This window comes from Odocoileus virginianus, chromosome 4, assembly GCF_023699985.2.
Source record: "Odocoileus virginianus isolate 20LAN1187 ecotype Illinois chromosome 4, Ovbor_1.2, whole genome shotgun sequence".
Taxonomy (NCBI): Eukaryota; Metazoa; Chordata; class Mammalia; order Artiodactyla; family Cervidae; genus Odocoileus; species Odocoileus virginianus.
In genome coordinates, this window is record NC_069677.1 from 84,003,820 (window position 1) to 84,023,086 (window position 19,267).

Genomic DNA, 19,267 nt, shown 5'->3' on the forward strand with positions numbered 1-19,267 from the left:
CAGAGTCAGACATCACTGAGCGACTAACTCAAAAGTGTGATGTAGATTTAGTAGAGCAGTATACTGTAAAGTCTGACACTGTTTCCCCATCTATTTGCCATGAAGTGATGGGACCAGATGCCATGATCTTAGTTTTCTGAATGTTGAGCTTTAAGCCAACTTTTTCACTCTCCTCTTTCACTTTCATCAAGAGACTTCTTAGTTTCTCTTCACTTTCTGACGTAAGGGTGGTGTCATCTGCATATCTGAGGTTACTGATATTTCTCCCAGCAATCTTGATTCCAGCTTGTGCTTCATCCAGCCCAGCGTTTCTCATGATGTACTCTGTATATAAGTTAAATAAGCAGGGTGACAAAATACAGACTTGACATACTCCTTTCCCTATTTGGAGCCAGTCTGTTGTTCCGTCTCCAGTTCTAACTGTTGCTTCCTGACCTGCATACAGGTTTCTCAACAGGCAGGTCAGGTGGTCTGGTATTCCCATCCCTTTCCGAATTTTCCACAGTTTATTGTGATCCACATAGTCAAAGGCTTTGGCATAGTCAATAAAGCAGAAATAGATGTTTTTCTGGAACTCTCTTGCTTTTTTGATGATCCAGCAGATGTTGGCAATTTGATCTTTGGTTCCTCTGCCTTTTCTAAAACCAGCTTGAATATCTGGAAATTCATGGTTCATGTATTGCTGAAGCCTGGCTTGGGGAATTTTGAGCATTACTTTACCAGGATGTGAGATGAGTGCAATTGTGCGGTAGTTTGGGCATTCTTTGGCATTGCCTTTCTTTGGGATTGGAATGAAAACTGACCTTTTCCAGTCCTGTGGCCACTGCTGAGTTTTCCAAATTTGCTGGCATATTGAGTGCAGCACTTTCACAGCATCATCTTTCAGGATTTGAAATAACTCAACTGGAATTCCATTACCTCCACTAGCTTTGTTCATAGTGATGCTTTCTAAACAGTGGAAACAGTGTCAGACTATTTTTTTGGGCTCCAAAATCACTGCAGATGGTGATTGCAGCCATGAAATTAAAAGACGCTTACTCCTTGGAAGGAAAGTTATGACCAACCTAGATAGCATATTAAAAAGCAGAGACATTACTTTGCCAACAAAGGTCTGCCTAGTCAAGGCTATGGTTCTTCCAGTGGTCATGTATGGATGTGAGAGTTGGACTGTGAAGAAAGCTGAGTGCCAAAAATTGATGCTTTTGAACTGTGATGGAGGAGACTCTTGAGAGTCCCTTGGACTGCAAGGAGATCCAACCAGTCCATCCTAAAGGAGATCAGTCCTGGGTGTTCATTGGAAGGACTGAAGGACTGATTGGAAGTTCAGCTGACGCTGAAACTCCAATACTTTGGCCACCTCATGCGAGAGTTGACTCATTGGAAAAGACCCTGATGCTGGGAGGGATTGGGGGCATGAGGAGAAGGGGACAACAGAGGATGAGATGGCTGGATGGCATCACTGACTCGATGGACATGAGTTTGAGTAAGCTCCGGGAGTTGGTGATGGACAGGGAGGATCATGGGGTTGCAAAGAGCCAGACATGACTGAGTGACTGAACTGAACTGATACTGTAAAGGCTGTGTCTTTCTGAGCTTTCTTCCAGCTTCCCCACTTGTGCCTTGCCTACCCTGGCATTCAGTGAACAGTGTGAACAGAGAGACAACCTGCAGATAAATATGAAGCAGAACCAGCCCCCCTGACCTCCCAACAGCCAGTGTGCCCTGAACATGACTCTAGAGCCAGTGAACCACAGGGCGAGGGCCAGATGAGGACATTTCCAGACCCAAAGGCGCTCTTCCGCTCTGGCTTTCCATGTTCCACTCACATCAGCGTGTCTTTCTCCCCACTTATGGGGCAGTTTGCTGACTTTTCTTTCCTAAATGTAGGTCCCATGAGGCAGGCCTTTCTCTCTTGTTCTACTCTGCCCCACGTGCCTGCCTCCCGGCAGATCCTAGAGGAGTGTTTGTTAAGGAAGAAACTGTATTTGTTACAGGAGAAACAAACTGAGCAGCGGGGACTTCCCTGGTGGTCCAGAGGTTAGGAATCTGCGCTTCCCCCACAGGGAACTAATTTCTGGTCCAGAACTAAGGTTCCACTGAAACCAAATACAGCAGAGAAAAGCAAGTGAGGACAAGTGCCGCCTCCTGATACTCACACCTGGAGAATGAGCACTTGAGGTACAGACGCAGGATTAGAAATAACAGCTATAGGAGAGGCACCGCTAATGACCAAGGATCAGTCAAGCTTGCATTAAAGCAAAATCTGTGTCTGTTTCACATAGTTTTTATTTGCGAGATATAATTTACATACCACACATTCCACCCCTTTAAAGTGTTACTACTGTCGACTGAAAAAAAAAAGCACAACCTAAAAGTTGAGACTTATGTTTCATTCTGCAGACTTTCTGAGGATTTCAAGCCCGGAAGGCAGCCTCTCAGAATAGCTCTGAGGGACTGCTTGGAAGAGGCAAGGGAGGAACCAAGATATATAGGAACTTTGCAGCAAAAAACCAGGTGATCAGAACATCAAAAGTTTACTGTTAATTAAGGAAAACTGTACATTTCAAGCTAAGGAACTTAGTGCTTGTCTGTGTGTGGGAAGATGCGGAGTCTGGGCACACTGAAGCCGGTCCTGTGATCTGCGATTTCAGCTCCCGGGGCCGCTGCCCCGTGCTTTCCCGTCCTGAGTCCCCTCAGGGCTCACTGTCAGGGCAGGTGTAGTGGCTGGGTGGCCGCAACATCCTTTGTTCACTGACATGGCAGCAACATTGTCCATTCAACGCTGCACTCACAGAGTTGGACAGCATCACCACAATCTAATTTTAGAATATCTTATCAACCCCTGAAGAACCCTGTCCCCATTAGCAAGCAGTGAACTCTCTCCCAACCTCCCCACACCACCCCCACAACCACTAATCTATTTTCTGCATATGGATTTGCCTCTTTGGGCATTTCATATAAATGGACTCCTACAATATGTGATAGTTTGTGACTGGCTTCTTTCACTTAATGTTGTCAGGATCAGACTGTAGCATGTGTCAGAACCTCATTCTTTTTAATGGCAGGGGAGCACTCCACATTTTGCTTATTCATTCATCTGTGACTTTCCCCACTATTTGGCTGTTATGAATAATGATGCTACAAATATTCTTGTAAATTTTTGAGCATGTATGTTTTCATATCTCTTATGCAGATACCAGGAGTGGACTTTCTGTCACATGATAACTGTATGTTTAACTCTTTGAGGAAGTGTCAAACTGTCTTCCAAAGTGGCTACACCAGTTTATATTCCCATCAGCAATATATGAAGATTCCAACTTCTCCACATCCTCACCAGCTCTTGCATTGTCTTCCTTAAAAAGTGGTTTGTGGCTGTCTGAGTAGGTGTGACGTGGCATCTCACTCGGTTTCGACTTTCCCTTCCTGAATGACCGTTAATGCTAAGCATAGGTTCATGGGCTTGCGGGTCATTTCTACACCTCCTGTGGAGGAATGTCTGTTCAGACAATTTCCTATTTATTAATCTTTTGTTACTGAATTGTGAGAGTTCTTCATGTATTCTGCATATGAGTCCCTTGTCAGATATGCGATTTACAAATATTTTTTCCACTCTGTGGAGTTTTCATTTTGCAGCACAAATATTTTTAATTTTGATGATATCCAATTTATTTTTTCTTTTTGTCACTTTGTTTTTGGTAAATCTAAAAAGTTCTTGCCTTACCCAAGGCCCTGACGATTTACTTCTGTGTTTTCTTCTAAGAGTTTATGGTTTCAGTTCTTATATTTTGAGTGACCCATTTTGAGTGAATTTTTGTGTACGGTGTAGGGAGGTGTACAGCTTCATTCTTTTGTGTGTGGGTGTCTGGTTGTCTGGCATCATTTGTTATAAAGACTCTTCTTCCCCTTTTGAATGGCCTTGGTGCCCTTATAGAAAGTCTGCTGAGCTCACGAGATGAAAGAGAATAATATGATAAAAGTAAAAGAGAATGCAAGTAAGAGAAGCAACCATCAGCTCATGAAAAAACAAAAGAGAATAAAGATAAATGACGTTTATCAGTTGAAGAAGTTTAAAAAGTAAGCAAAGCAGGAAGAAGGCTCAAATAAAAATGAAAGCAGAAATTAATTTAGAAAGACAATAACAGAAAGATCTCTGGAAAGGTGCAAATATTTGGAAAGTAGAACACATACTTCCAGATAACCCAGGGCTCAAAGAATAGGACATTACAATCTATTTTCAACTGAATGAAAATATATAAAAATTTTCATTTTTATATGTGGGATGAAGCTAAAGCAGCACTTAAGGGAAGTTTATACCATTAGAGTCTATAAGTGAAGTCGTTCAGTCATGTCTGACTCTTTGCGACCCCATGGACGGTAGCCTACGGACCCCATGAACGGTAGCCTACCAGGCTCCGGGTCCGTGGGATTTTTCAGGCAAGAATACTGGAGTGGGCTGCTATTTCTTTCTCCAAGGGATCTTCCCAACCCAGGGATCGAACCTGGGTCTTCTGCATTGCAGACAGACGCTTTACCATCTAAGTCACTAGGGAAGCCCCTATTAGAGTCTATATTACATACTAAATGCCACAGAACTATACACTGAAAAACGGTTAAAACTGTATATTTTATTTTAGGTACATTTTATCACAATCAAAGAAGAAAGTCCTCCACTTAAGGATCTCAGTTTCTACCTGAAGAAACTGAAAGAGAAGAAAGAACATATTAAACCCAAAGTGAAATAAAGTAAATAATTAATATCAATGGGGGAATAAATGAAACAGAAAATAATAAAACAATGAAGAGAATAAATGAAGTCAGTTGGCTCCTTGAGATTCATAAGCATGTGGGGACCTGGGATCAGCTGTCCCCTGAGACCACAGCCATTCCGTCTGCTCCGAATCCTCCCTGCCGTGTACAATGCCCCTGTCCTGTTCCAGGGGCCTGACAGGTGGCCTGTCCCCTGACACCACCCGTGCCAAGGCCTGGACACTCATGTAATTTGCAGAACAAGTGAGTTTCTGTTGAAAGTTTCTGTTGAAAGGTATCCCAAAGCCCCCCTGGGATACCAACCATGCTCCAAATCTAAACTAAAAAGTCATGATGATGGTCAGATATGATTCTGGAGGGTCAGAGTGCTGTGTAACCCTGCTCTGGGCTGATTCTGGACAGGTTCTTGCGAAGAATGGAGAGTGTGTGTTTGTGTGTGCGTGCATGCCTGTGCTTGTGCATTGTACACAAATGTGTGACTATGGCCTCAGAGGGAGACTCAGTCCCCCCTGGGCAATCTCTCAGCTGCCCCCCCTGGGCACGCTCTCACCCGTCCCTCCTGGGTATTTTTGCACCTGTCCCTCCTGGGCACTCTCTCACCTGCACCTACTGGGCACCTCTTACCTGCTCTGGTGACCCCTTTCATGCTCTCTTTGGTTCTGCATAGCCCAGGCCCCCGGTAAGCTTTGGGGAGCAAATTATCAGTCACCAATTCTCAAAGTGCTGTGTTTATGTTTTTTTTTTTCCTTTCATGGGTGCCTTTAAAAATCAAAGATCTCAGACTCAGCCCAGATGTAACGAGGGACAATGGTTGTGGGAGAAGCAGGCCCTCGTCCTGGGGGCTAGGTCAGGGCTGGGCTCCAGTGGTCCTGGTCAGTGTTGGGTTAAGGTGACTTTTGATCCGGGGTCCCCGCTGTGGAGCTTCTGTCCAGCAAGCCCTTTACATTCTCGAGCTGACAGCTGTGAGCCTCTGCCCCCGAGGGCCACATGGCCGTCTCAGTTTTGTGACAGGAGGGCCTCATCTGAGATGCACTTGGCTCTTGTGGGGCCCCAGGGGTCCAGACAGTGGTTTAGGGCTTCTTTCTCTAGAATTCAGCTGTTCACGGCACCAGCCATCTCTTTGCACGGCAGGGAGTCCACTAATGCGTGTGCAGCCATGTGAACCCAGAGATAACCCTCACAGCAGGGGCCACCAGCCACCATGATCTCTCTGCAGGTCGATGAAGAGAAATAACCCCGAAGGGTTTTCAGCAGTGGGCTGGGCTCAGGGGTAGAAGGCCTGTCACTCTTCCAGGGGCTCAGCCTCTCAGGTTTGCTTTCAGTTTGGTCAATTTTGGCACCGTGAGTGTGTGTGGCCACACAGGCTCAGCATGGGGACACAGCCCCACACCTTGGCCACCTGTGGGCCCAGAGGGGATGCCTTCTGGGCATCCCCCACCAGGACCCTGCTTCTTGGTGACCCTTGGACCCGGGGTGCAGCCTGGGCTCATCCACTTGGGCCTGTTGGGGATTCATATTCCTCCCCATGCATGAGCAGGGTCTGCTGGGCTCTGGGGCCCCTCCACCTTGAGGCTGACTCTCAGGAAATGGCCAGTGGTTGGTAACAGGAGAGGCAGGAGGGCCCCAGCAAGTCAGGACCCAGCAGACACCCAGCAGACGCAGGTCCAGTGGAGAGTTTATCAGCACACTTGCAGGGAGCTGTGGCACCCCCGCGGAGGGGTGAGGTGGGGTAGGGACTCCTGCTCCCTTTGATCAAGATCAAAGCCAAGAGCCAGGAAGCCCATGGTTCTGTCCCTACAGGTCAGCCTTCAGGGCAGGGAGGTGCACGTGGAGGGCAAGTGGAAGGTGTCCTGCCTGGTCAGCCCAGGCCAGGCCAGAGAAGCTCAGCAGCCCTGCCCACCTGGGCTAGTGTCAGTCGTCTGTCCCTATACTTTGCCCCACAGGAAGGGGCCAGGTCCCTGGGTGGAGCCGTCAGAGGGCAGAGGGTGTCTGATGTGCTGGGGCTGCCCGTGTGCACCCCTCACCTTGGGTGAAGAACAAGCTGACTGTACTGGGAGGGGGGAGGTTCCTGGGTGAGTGAGAGGGGCAGGTGTGAGGATACTTGTTGGGGGGAGTCAGAGATGCCCAACAAGGATTGGGGGGCTAGATGAGGGGCTGCTGCCCTTGCCCAGTCTGCAGATCTCTCCCAGGAGATTAAAGCTTATGATCTGGTCTCTGTCATGGCCCACAATGTCAGTGAAACGCTGTGTCCCAGAATCCAGCTGTGAACAGCACAGTGTGAGTGTTTCTGTGGTGATTGCTCTAATTTCACAGGAAATGTGGCAACTACAAAGTGACCCCAGGCAAAGGCCAGGAGGCTCTGGACTGGACCTGAGGAAGGAGGCAGGAAGGAGGACCTGAGACCCTCCCTTGGGGCACGGCAGCAGGAGATACCACAGGCATGGGTTTGTTGGTGCTTAGCTTAGACACTTCCTTGTAGTATACAGCCTACCCGCTCAGACACTGTATACTATACAGCATATCAGCTTAGACATTTGTTTATATTATACAATATATTTCAATTTAGACACTTTGTATTATTCAATATATATCAACTTATACATTTGTTTCTATTATACAACATATTAGCTTAGACATTTGTTTATATTATACAACATATCAGTTAAGACATTTTATACTATACAACATATCAAGCTTAGACACTTGTTTATATTACACAGCCTATCAGCTTAGACACTTTATGTTATACTACATATCAACTTAGACATTTGTTTACATTATTCAATGTATATCAACTTATATATATGTTTATATTATACAACTTATATCAGCTTAGATATAGACTCTTGAGAGTCCCAAGACTCTTGAGAGTCCCTTGGACTGCAAGGAGTCAAACCAGTCAATCCTGAAGGAAATCAGTCCTGAATATTCATTGGAAGGACTGATGCTGAAGCTGAAGCTCCAATACTTTGGCCACCTGATGAGAACTGACTCATAGGAAAAGACCCTGATGCTGGGCAAGATTGAAGGCAGGAGAAGAAGGGGACAACAGAGGACGAGATGGTTGGATGGCATCACTGACTCGATGGACATGAGTTTGAGCAAGCTCTGGGAGTTGGTGATGGACAGGAAAGCCTGGCATGCTGCAGTCCATGGGGTCACAAAGAGTTGGACACGACTGAGTGACTGAATTGAATTGATATCAGCTTAGACACTTGTTTTTATTATTCAATATATCAACTTTTACATTTGCTTATATTATACAACATATCAGCTTAGACATTTGTTTATATTATACAGTATATATCAAGGGAATTCCAGAAAAACATCTACTTCTGTTTCACTGACTATGCTAAAGCCTTTGTGTGGATCACAACAAACTGTGGAAAATTCTTAAAGAAATGGGAATACCGGACCACCTTACCTGCCTCCTCAGAAACCTGTATACAGGTCAAGAGGCAACATTTAAAACCAGATATGGAGCAATGGACTGGTTCCAAATTGAGAAAGGAGTATGTCAAGGCTTGTCACCCTGCTTACTTAACTTATATGCAGAGTACATCATGCAAAAAGCAGGGTTGGAGGAATCACAAGCTGGAATCAAAATTGCCAGGATAAATATCAGCAACTTCAGATATGCAAATGAGACCACTCTAAAGGCAGAAAGTGAAGAGGAACTGAAGAGGCTCTTTTTTTTTTTCCTTTTCATTTATTTTTTATTAGTTGGAGGCTAATTACTTTACAATACTGTAGTGGTTTTTGCCATACATTGACATGAATCAGCCATGGATTTACATGTGTTCCCCATCCCGATCCCCCCTCCCGCCTCCCTCCCCATCCCATCCCTCTGGATCTTCCCAGTGCACCAGCCCTGAGCACTTGTCTCACGCATCCAACCTGGGCTGGTGATCTGTTTCACCCTTGATAGTATACTTGTTTCAATGCTATTCTCTCAGAACATCCCACCCTCGCCTTTTCCCACAGAGTCCCAAAGTCTGTTCTGTACATCTGTGTCTCTTTTTCTGTTTTGCATATTGGGTGAAGAGGCTCTTGATGAGGGTGAAAGTGGAGTGTGAAAAAGCCAGCTTAAAACTCAACATTCTAAAAACTAAGATCATGGCATCTGGTCACAACACTTCATGGCAAATAGAAGGGGAAAAAGTTGAAAATAGTGACAGACTTAATTTTCTTGGTTTCCCAAATCACTGTGGATGGTGACTGCAGCCATGAAATGAAAAGACACTTAATCCTTGGAAGGAAAGCTATGACAAACCTAGATAGTGTATTAAAAAGCAGAGACATCACTTTGTTGACAAAGGTCCATGTAGTCAGAAAGTGTTGGGGCTTCCTTGGTTACTCAGATGGTAAAGAATCCGTCTGCAAATCAGGAAGCCTGGGTTCGATCCCTGGTGATGGGAATATCCCCTGGAGAAGGAAATGCTAATCCACTCCAGTATTCCTGCCTGGAGAATTCCATGGACAGAGGAGCATATTTAAGTTATCTGATAGAAGTCGTTTAGGTTGACATTAGTGAGATATAAACTTTTTTCTTTAGAAACTGTCCATACATAAGCTGCGCAAGAAATACTGACCTAATGAAGACACGTGTCCACAGCTTTGCATGGTGGTGAGAACTAATCAGGATGTGCTGCATCTTGTTGTGAAACCAGAACCCCCACCACCATCCACTACTGCTAGTCTTGAGACAGTTGCCTTTTATTTAAGTGGACTTTACTTCCCAGCCTACATCACAAGGATGTGGTGAGGATCAAGTATAAGGAAATGCTTTGGAATCTTCAAGGCAGATACACACTCCATCCAGCATCCGTCTGTCCATCTGTCAACTCTCTGTGGAGGTCCTTTAAGCCCTTTGCTCGCATCATCCCCATACACGCTCATGAACGTGGTGCCCGCAGAGCCCTCAAAGTCACATTATCCCTCTTTACAGATGAATAAATGGAGCTTGAAAAGGTTAAGAGGTCTCCCCAAGGTTACCCAGCTGCCAGGCAGGCACCAAAGTGACCATGTGTTGTGACAGGCACTGGAATAATGGATGGTGATTTTGGGTGTGTTAAGAGAAGGCCCCTTGTGGGTCGGAAAGGGCTGGGGAGGGGCAGACATCAGCAGGCTTCCTCACTGCTCTGAAGTCCTTGCTTTCTTCCTAATGTACGAACCTCATTTGAGCTGTTCAGCTCCACTACACGCAGCCCAGAGGCCCGTGAGTAATGCTGGAGGAGTTGGGACCTCTGGGGAGAGCACAGAATCAGCTTTTCAGGAAGATGGATCACAGCAGTGAGGAATAATATAGTGTGGCCTGGGAAACATGCTCCATTTTTGAAAGACTAAAATGTAATTTTATGAACTCACACTGAAAGTGAGCAAATTCTGTTCCATACAAGAAGCTTTTTGTGTGGATTCAGAGCAAAGTGGATTATGGCGATGATGCTAAGGGTGATCTTGATGATGATGGAGGGCGTGCTGATGACAGTGGCAGTGAAAATGACCACAATTTATTGCTACTTTGGGCCAGACTCTATATGAGGCTTCGTAAAACAGGTATTATTATTCCCAATGTCACAGGGAGGGAATGCGCTACATATTAAAAAATACACAAAAGTGGAGGTTTAATGAAGCTGTAACTGGAATAAATGTGTTACTTTTTAATGTACTAGGACAAAATTAATATTAAATAACTTCTACTAAAATAAATAGGAAAACATGCCATAGCCCTCAACAATGTACTTCCTTTTCCATCCAATGACAAAAATTCATCTCCAAAATTCACCCCCCGCAAAGTGGGGGCAAGCATAACGTCAGCATTTTCAACACGGTTTTTAGTAATTTGATGCTTCATGTTGCCCTTTTCATATTTGGGGGAACTGCATTTGTTTAAGTGTTCTCCACTAAAGTTCCCTTAAGAAGTCCATGTTTCTCAGATTCTCCAGAGAAAGAACCAGTAAGATGCACGTGTATGTATGTCTATATCTTCATCTGTATGCCATCTGTGTCTGTCTCTAGTTCTTGTGTTCTCTCTCCCTCTCTCTGTTCTAAGGAATTGGTTTATGTGGTTGTGAGTGAAAATATTAGTTGCTCAGTCATGCCCAACTCTTTGCAACCCCATGGACTGTAGCCCACCACACTCCTCTGTCCATTGGAGATTCTCCAGGCAAGAATACTGGAGTGGGTTGCCATTCCCTTCTCCAGGGGATCTTCCCAACCCAGGGATCAAACCCGAGTCTCCTGCATTGCAGGCAGAGTCTTTTCCATCTGAGCCACCAGGAAAGCACTTATGTTGTTGTAGAGACTGGTGAGTCCAAACTGCACAGGGTAGGCTGGCCAGCTGGAGACCCAGGAAGGAGCTGATGTCGAAGTTCAAGTCTGAAGTCAGTCTGCCATCGGATTCCTCTCTCCCTTGGGGGAAGTCACTCTCTTTATTTATTAAAGTCACTCACTTTATTTTATAAACTGTGCAGGATAATATTCTGCTTTACTCAGAGTGTGCTAAGTGTTAATCACATCTAGAATACAGCTTCACAGAAATATCTAGGATAATGTTTGGTTGTGGCCTGGCCAAGTTCACACAAAATTAGCCATCACAAATACCATTCACTTATTTGAAAAAAAGTTTAGTTATTTAAATATTCTTGGGGAAGAAAGCTCCCTGCATGTAATCAAGTATTTAGAGTTAAATTCTACTCTGCAGGAAACACAGATGACAGAAGGACTGGCTAATCAGCAGCCCAAAGAAGCTAGACCTGAATTTAGGGATTTTGTGGGATGAATGTTCAATTACCTGAACATGTCAGTAACAGGACAAACCATACATACACACAGTGAGGAAGAGAGAACAGAGAGAGGTCTGTGACAAGAAGAAGATGCTTGAGAAACACAAGAACAAAATACAACATGTGGATCACGTTTGGGTCCTAATAGGAATAAAACTAACTGTGAAACAGCATTTTCTTTTTAGATGATTTTGGAAGTCTGAATTTGAAATGTGCACAAGTTGATATTAAGAAATTATGGAACCCTGTGACTAGCAAAAGCTTCATAAGACTAGTAGACACTTTCTGGAAAAACGTGTGCTTGGTTGCATGTACTCTCCCTTCACCAAAATCACATGTATACTGACCTCCCCACTGCCCCTTTGGAGCAGTCTCTCAGAGCTATCTGAGGTGCTGTCTCTGAGCTGCAGTCCTCATTTTGCCCCAGGTAAAAACTTAACTCACATGCAGAAAAAGAATTTATGGTAAATATTCATAGATGTGAAAATACCATTGTGGTTTTAGGAAGAAAATGTTTTTTGGTCACTATTTGAGACACAACTGCTGCTTTTTATAGGTGAAATGACATAATGTTTAGGATTTACTTTGAGATTACTCAAGCAAAAAGAAAGGTGAGGGTTAGGGAAACAAATATGGCAAATGCTGACAACTGTTGAGGTTGGGTGATGTGTGTGAGGTTCTTTGTACTTTCTACTTTTGTGTATGTTCAGACATTTTCATCAATAAAAATTAAAAAAATCTATTTAGCATTGAAATTTGCAAGTTATCATGTATATATAAACAGATACAAATAAATCTATTAAAATATAATACTTATTTCCCTTATCAAAAATCTTATATAATTTGAATTTGTGTCAGTAAAATTGTATTTGTTGAAATTCTTTTTTTTTAATATCTGAATTTTTTATTTTTATTTTTTTCCCAATTATTTTTATTATTTGGAGGCTAATTACTTTACAATATTGTAGTGGTTTTTGCCATACATTGACATGAAATTCTTTTAGGCATCATTCAAATGCACTTTGTACTTTCTTTTATGTAAGATTAACGTCACCTGTTGCCTAGTTTTCCTGAAAAGAAACTCAGAATGGAAGCCCGTGTAGTGGAAAATCACTCCAAGAAGCACACAGAGCCTCTGAGGGGCACTGGAGACAGGCTGAGATGGAGATTGTGATTTCTGGAAGCCTAAGGTGAAGGCAATGGCACCCCACTCCAGTACTCTTGCCTGGAAAATCCCATGGACGGAGGAGCCTGGTAGGCTGCAGTCCATGGGGTCGCGAAGAGTCGGACACAACTGAGCGACTTCACTTTCACTTTTCACTTTTATGCATTGGAGAAGGAAATGGCAACCCACTCCAGTGTTCTTGCCTGGAGAATCCCCGGGATGGGGTCGCACAGAGTCGGACACGACTGAAGTGACTTAGCAGCAGCAGCAGGGTGAAGGAAGGAGCTGACTGTGGTGGTTTCTAAAGAGACACCAATGCCCCACCCCTTATCTCACTGTGCCCCTTCCCCTGCACCTCCATCACAATGGGGTGTGGTCCCCTCCACTCACACTGGCCGTTGGACATAAGCAAATGTGACCAAGCAGAAGTCTGAAAGGGCTTCTGCATCAGCTGTGCCTTCTGCAGCTCGTCGGGACCTCTGACCATTACCAGGTTAGGTCAGGCCTCTGAGCTGGAAGGGCTTCCCTGGTGGCTCAGAGGGTAAAGAGTCTGCCTCCTATGCAGCATACCCAGGTTTGATCCCTGGGTTGGGAAGATCCCCTGGAGAAGGAAATGTGCTGGAAACATGAAGACCCGGGGGTAGCACCAATGCCCGTCAGAGTTAGGTCATCCAGGTCCATTGTCTCCTGTGGCACCTGTAAGGAGTCACTATAAACTTCCTGGCTGAACGCAACAAAAATTTATTCTCTTATAGTTCTCGAGGTCAGAAGTCCAAAATCAGGTTGAAGGTTCAACTGGGTTCAATCAGGTTCAATTGGGTTGAAGCCAGGGTGTCCACAGAACTGCACACCTTTTCTAGCATCTGGAGCTGCATGCCTTGCATTCTGTGTCTCTCTGACCCAACTTTACATGGCCTCCTCGGTTCTGTCTGAACCCTTTCTCTGACCTCTCTTACAAGACACTGTGGCTGCAGGGAGGGCCAGTCAGGTAATCCAGGAAGATCTCCCACCTCAAGATCCTTAATTCTGGGGCTTCTCAGATGGCTCAGTGGTAAAGAATCCCCCTGCCAGCGCAGGAGACACGGAAGGATGCGATCCCTGATCTGGGAGGATCCCTTGTGCCACAGAGAAACCAAACTCCTGAGACACAACTGTTGAGCCTGTGGAGCTGCAACTATTGAAGCCCGCATGCCCTACTGAGGCCCGTGCTCCACAACAAGGGAAGTCACCGCAGTGAGAAGACCCTGCTCGCTGAAACCAGAGGAAGCCCGTGCACAGCAAGGAAGGCCCAGCGCAGCCATAACTGATTAATTGAAATAAAAAGATCCTTGATTTTATCTTCCACAGAGACATCCTTCCCTATGTGGTAACATTTATAGGTTTCAGGGTTTCCGACCTGATACCTGGTGGAGGCATTTTCAGCCCCAGCCCCAGAGTTGAGTCCCGGTGCCTGCTTGTGTGGAGAGAGCCTGAGTAAGACCAACTGAGGACTCTCCACTAACCCTGTCGAGTTGCTGACTATGGAATCCTAAACTGCAATAAACGACCCCTGTTTTAAACCATTGCATTTTGGAGAGGTTTCTTTATCCTGCAAAAACTCATTGATGCAGGATGATTTTGTTTGATTAACAGCACCTGAAAACCACTTCTCATCCCCTCCCCCACCCATCCTCCCATCCCCGCATCCCTCTGCCTTGGGTATATTTTCACAAAATGTGTTGTTTACTCATTTCCTTAGTAATTAGAAGCATCTTTCCCTTACATCTGCCTTTATCTCTCATCACTAAAATTATGAACCAAATTTTACAGAATAAAATCAAATTCATACAGGAAAGATAAGAAATCAGCAAACACCTTTTTGAAGTCATATACATTGTTTACATATTTACATGTACATGGACGTACGTGCTTTTTCTCTAGTCATATATCACACAAATAGGATTGTTTTGAGATAGAAAATATACTGCAACTTTAAGTAGAAATCTGATACACAGAAGGTTATTTTTATGTTAATATTGAAAGCTTTTAGCCCTACGCATGAGCTGACAGGATTCACTCCAGAATCAGATGATGACTGTACCTTCAAATCTGTATATGTGTGTGTGGTGTCGTATGTGTTTGGGTGACTGTATTTGTCTTGTCTCTGTTGCACATGATATGTGTGGGCAGTGTGTGTGTGTATGGTACATGTGTGATGTGGAGTGTGTGTGATGTGTGAGTATGTCTGCTCCACTGATCATTTATCATGTATCCAGTTTTTCAAACTTCCACCCCATATCTGACACCTCCTGACCCAAACCTGGGCTACCTCACCTTTTGTTCCATCCCCTGTCCCTTTTGGACTGTCATCTCCTCCTTTAGTTCAGTTCCAGTTACTTTTGCTGTTTTAAAGGTCTTCGGTTTGTGAAGGAGTTGTGGACCTATTTATTGAAGGCATGTTTTTCTGGTCATTTGCAAGTGTTTGGGTGGGTGGGTTGCCCCACGCTGACTCAGGAGGGCACTATTCTAGTTGACAGGATGCCAAGTGCCTGGACAAGGCATTCAACTTGGCCTACCGTTACATAGTCAGGGCCCAAACAGAGGCAGCTCCTGGGTCCCACCTCTCCTGCAGCCCATCCCCACTACCACCTGGAGCATTATACTTCTGAGGGTCCCACATGTCTCATGGACACTGAACTGTGTTCATCTACCCTGCTGACAGCCTGGCTGTAACCTCTGCATGTGGGTCTTGTCCTCTGGGGAGCAGCACTGTCCAGTGACCATCTCAATGCCCATCGAAGCCCCTCATCTCATTCTGTAAAATCCTCTGTGTGAGTCCCCTGAAGATACTGTGAAGCATGGTGTAGGGAAAGAGCAAATTAGCCAAGATGGCATGGTCATGCTCTCTCAACCCACACTCTCTTGCTCTTGCCTTCTGTTTTATAAATAATGATTATGTAACAGCTGAGATCACCTATAGCACTGCCCATGCATGTCACGAGATACTCACTTGGCCACAAGCTACTTTTGCTCTGTAAGCATGTATAAGCTTCACTTGGAAAGCCCTAGGGGTTGTATTGCATTATGGCTGCATTATGGTGGTAAGGCTGCGTCACGGCTACGTCTGCTGGGTCCCCCACAAGAGGAGAGAACACAGCGTGTCTGCTGCTATGGCAAGTGTGCCGGTCAGGAGAGCACAAATGTGTTTGCGGCTCTTGTGGCTCCTCGAGTCTTCTGCCAGCTTCCCTGCTCGTGCCTTACCCACCCTGGGTTCAATGAACAGAGTGCACAGTGAGACACAGCAAGACAATTGGTGTAGTTGGCAGGATCAGCAAGACACATGGAAGTGTTTCTGCATTTTTGGATGAGATAATTTTCAGGACATGAACAAAATGTACCCTATACTATGTGGGTATAAGTGATTTTTCTATTGAAATCCAGATGTAAGTTGAGGTCACCCTATTTGTTGAGAGTTAACATGGATTTGCTCAGTAAACTTTGATCAGAAAAATTCTAAAGCTTCAGAGCCATTAAAGGACCTCTTGGAGGTTCCAGGATATTCCAAGTGTTCTGTCTTCTGCTGTTTTTGGCTCACCTAACTCCCGTGAACATTGTCTTCTGTGTCTCTCTCACTGTCACCACTTTCTATCCGGCTCCTAAGCACATGCTTGTGTCATCAAGATAGTGTGGAGTGAGTACTGATAGCTTCCAGTGAACTGTGTCAGACTTGTGGCCTCCAGAGGAGAGAAATTCCATCCGGGGCCAGAGACGAGGCTTGATCACTGAGAGCTTTTATGTAGCAGAGTTTTATTATGGTGAAAAAGGGACAGAGAAAGCTTCTGACATAGACACCAGAAGGGGGCAGAGAGTGCTCCCCTCACTAGTCTTATCAAGGATTTATATATTTCTACCGGATCCACTCCCACAACACATATTTTAAATTAAGCAAGATTAGAACTAACAATAGAAAGGTCTTACCAGACCCACTCCCACAACCTATGTCATAAGATAACAAGGACACAATAAAGGACAGAAGTGGTATGGACCTAACAAGCATATGGTATTAAGAAAAGGTGGCAAGAATACACAGAAGAACTATACAAAAAAGATCTTAATGACCTAGATAACCACAATGGTGTGATCACTCACCTAGAGCCAGACATCCTGAGATCCAAAGTCAAATGGGCATTAGGAAGCATCACTACGAACAAAGCTAGTGGAGGTGATGGAATTCCAGCTGAGCTATTTCAAGTCCTAAAAGATGATCAAATTGCCAACATCTGTTTGATCATCGAAAAAGCAAAAGAGTTCCAGAAAAACATCTATTTCTGCTTTATTGACTATGCCAAAGCCTTTGACTGTGTAGATCACAACAAACTGTGGAAATTCTTAAAGAGATGAAAATACCAGACCACCTTACCTGCCTCCTGAGAAATCTGTATGCAGGTCAAGAAGCAACAGTTAGAATTGGGCATGGAACAACAGACTGGTTCCAAATTGTGAAAGGAGTACATCAACGCTGTATATTGTCACCCTGCTTATTTAACTTATATGTAGAGTACATCATGCGAAATGATGGGCTGGATGAAGCACAGGCTGGAAGGAAGATTGCAGGGAAACATATCAATAACGTCAGATTATGCAGATGACACCACCCTTATGGCAGAAAGTGAAAAAGAACTGAAGAGTCTCTTGATTAAAGTGAAAGAGGAGAGTGAAAAAGCTGGCTTAAAACTCAACATTCAAGGGCGGTCCTAAAATGGCAGAGGAATAGGACGGGGATACCACTTTCTCCCCCACAAATTCATCGAAAGGTCATTTGAAAGTTGAGTAAATATCACAAAATAACTTTTGAACGCTGGCGGAGGACACCAGGCACCCAGAAAGGCAGCCCATTCTCTTCGAAAGGAGGTAGGACAAAATATAAAAGATAAAAAGAGAGACAAAAGAGTTAGGGACGGAGAGCCTTCCCAGGGAGGGAGTCCTAAAAGAGGAGAAGTTTCCAAACACCAGGAAGCCCTTTCACGGCGGGTCTGTGGGGAGTTTTGGAATCTCAGAAGGGCAACATAACCAGGAGAAAAAATAAATAAAACCCACAGATTATTTGCCTAACTGCAACTCCCAGCGGAGAATGCCCTGAGGGGAATCTGAGGAAGCTAAAGTGAGATAGCAACCCAAACTGTGGGATAGCCAGAGAGAGAAAAAAAAAGAAGAGGAGAGAGAGAGAGAACTTTCCAGCAAAAAGCTCTAACCTAAGGCACTGCCAGGCCCGCTCACAGAACAAAGGACTGAGCGAATACCAGAGGAGAGCTAGCCAGCTGTGGACTGGCCCATGCCCAGCTGGAGGCAGGGAGGCAGGGAGGCAGGGAGACAGGTGGGCAGCAGCAAGAGCCGGAAAGGGGCAAACTCGGCCCCAAAGACGGCATCCTCTACCAAACTGTGAGCAGGCTCCCAGTTGCTAACTAAGTCTTCCTGGGATCCTGGATGGTTGACAGCCGCCAGGAGGGCCGCAGCCAGAGATCAGCTCCCCAGAGGAGACACACGTCACACCTGAGATTGCACTCCCGCTGCGCACCCAGGAAAGCGAGCGGCTGGGACAGGGGAGGTGATAAGCTGCACTGCCCACCTGGGGAGAGTGCTCTCGCCAACCACCTGGTCGCCTGAGATGCTCGGACCTGGGAAGGGCACAAACGCAGGCCCAACCGAGTCTGTGCCTTTGTGGAGTACCCGAGAACCTGAACCTGAGCTGCTTAGACCTGGGAAGGGCACACAACCCAGGGCCCACTTTATTACTATTATTCTTTTCCATTTACTTTTATTAGTTGGAGGCTAATTACTTTACAATATTATAGTGGTTTTTGCCATACATTGACATGAATCAGCCATGGATTTACATGTGTTTCCCATCCCGATCCCCCCCTCCCGCCTCCCTCCCCATCCCATCCCTCTGGGTCTTCCCAGTGCACCGGCCCTGAGCACTTGTCTCATGCATCCAACCTGGGCTGGTGATCTGTTTCACCCTTGATAGTATACTTGTTTCAATGCTGTTCTCTCAAAACATCCCACCCTCGCCTTCTCCCACAGAGTCCCAAAGTCTGTTCTATACATCTGTGTCTCTTTTTCTGTTTTGCATATAGGGTTGTCATGGTTACCATTACCATCTTTTAAAATTCCATATATATGCTTTAGTATACTGTATTGGTCTTTATCTTTCTGGCTTACTTCACTCTGTATAATGGGCTCCAGTGTCATCCATCTCATTAGAACTGATTCAAATGCATTCTTTTTAATGGCTGAGTAATATTCCATGGTGTATATGTACCACAGCTTCCTCATCCATTCGTCTGCTGATGGGCATCTAGGTTGCTTCCATGTCCTGGCTATTATAAACAGTGCTGTGATGAACATTGGGGTGCACGTGTCTCTTTCAGATTGGGTTTCCTCAGTGTGTATGCCCAGAAACGGGATTGCTGTGTCACATGGCAGTTCTATTTTCAGTTTTTTAAGGAATCTTCACACTGTTTTCCATAGTGGCTGTACTAGTTTGCATTCCAGGGCCTGCTTTAGACAG